General features: G+C 38.5%; 1 protein-coding gene across 1 annotated transcript in view; it reads right to left on the bottom strand.

The window, feature by feature from the left end:
- Positions 1 to 772: 772 nt before the first annotated feature.
- Positions 773 to 1402, bottom strand: part of LOC107655748 (UPF0690 protein C1orf52 homolog) — a 6721-nt gene continuing 6091 nt past the window's right edge. The window contains exon 5 of the transcript XR_001630484.1: positions 773 to 1148. The gene's annotated coding sequence lies outside the window, so the exon portion shown is untranslated. The remainder of the gene's footprint in view (positions 1149 to 1402) is intronic.

Raw genomic sequence — 1402 nt, forward strand, 5'->3', positions numbered from 1 at the left:
CGCTGGAATCTCCTGATGTTCATTCACGCGTGAGAATAAACACAGAGCTCTGAGACTAGGCCGGGCACATACCTGCACGCTGGAATCTTATCATCTGCGTTTTGACCTGTTTCACGTCCACAGGAGACGACAGCATTCCCTGGAATCCCTCTGATCACTTCATGCTCCTGGGAGAAAAATTACACACGCTTTTCACATCCTTCAACCCGCGGGAAAACAGATCCGCCGCGTCAGCTGCACTGAACTGACAGCTGGAGCGAGACACATTACACAAGATATGATGAGAAGACCGAGACTTTAATCATTCACACATTTAAAAAAAAATCATTTCAAACATCACATGACCCTTAAATAGTACTATGGCTTTATTTACTAAGGTAATGCATGTTCTAAATTATCATACACCATTACATTTATCAAAAACACCACAGGTGCAAGACCATCATATTCACATGGTATATGTGACCCTGGAACACAAAACCAGTCATAAGGGTCAATTTTTGGAAATAGAGTTTTGTTATGATAGGACAATATTTCGCTGGGATGCAACTATTTGAAAATCTGGAATCTGAGGGTGCAAAAAATCAAAATATTGAGAAAATCATCTTTAAAGTTGTCCAAATTAAGTTCTTAGCAATGCATATTACTAATCAAAAATTAAGTTTTGATATATTTACGGTAGGAAATTTACAAAATATCTTCATGGGACATGATCTTTACTTAATATCCTAATGATTTTTGGCATAACAGAAAAATTTATAATTTTGACCCATACAATGTATTGTTGGCTATTGCTACAAATATACCCCAGCGACTTAAGACTAAAAAACACTTTTACCAGGTATATGGTTTTGGGAAGGTAAATATTTAAGAGCATAACCTATAGTTACTTATGAAATTTCTGCATTGAATTCCATTTCTAAATGCAGTTTTAATTCCAGGTTTTCAATGAGCTTTCGAAGCCACTTTGGATCAAATCTTATTCAGTGTCGCCACCTAGTGACAGTAAAACATCAGTACAAACACACACTTACACATATGAGATATACAAACAGAGACTCGGAGAGAAGGATTTTATCCAAGCTACAAATTATCGGAAATATACAAGAAATCTCATAACCAGTGGAGAATGTTCCTTACAAGTAGGGCTGCACGATTAATCGCATGCGATATTTAACGCGCATCTTATCAGTAAAGCCGGTTCTGTAATCAGCGGTAAATCTCCATCACCTGCGGGCTTTCACATTGAGCAGCATTAACTACACAGAGCCGTTGTTCACTGACGAGCTGCGCTAAACCACGTTCATATTCGCGCGATTTTTTGCGCTTCTCATCAGTGAACAACGGCTCTGTGTAGTTAATGCTGCTCAATGTGAAAGCCCGCAGGTGATGGAGATTTACC

Source organism: Sinocyclocheilus anshuiensis, unplaced genomic scaffold (assembly GCF_001515605.1).
Source record: "Sinocyclocheilus anshuiensis isolate Anshui unplaced genomic scaffold, SAMN03320099.WGS_v1.1 scaffold1297, whole genome shotgun sequence".
In the NCBI taxonomy this organism is placed as follows: Eukaryota; Metazoa; Chordata; class Actinopteri; order Cypriniformes; family Cyprinidae; genus Sinocyclocheilus; species Sinocyclocheilus anshuiensis.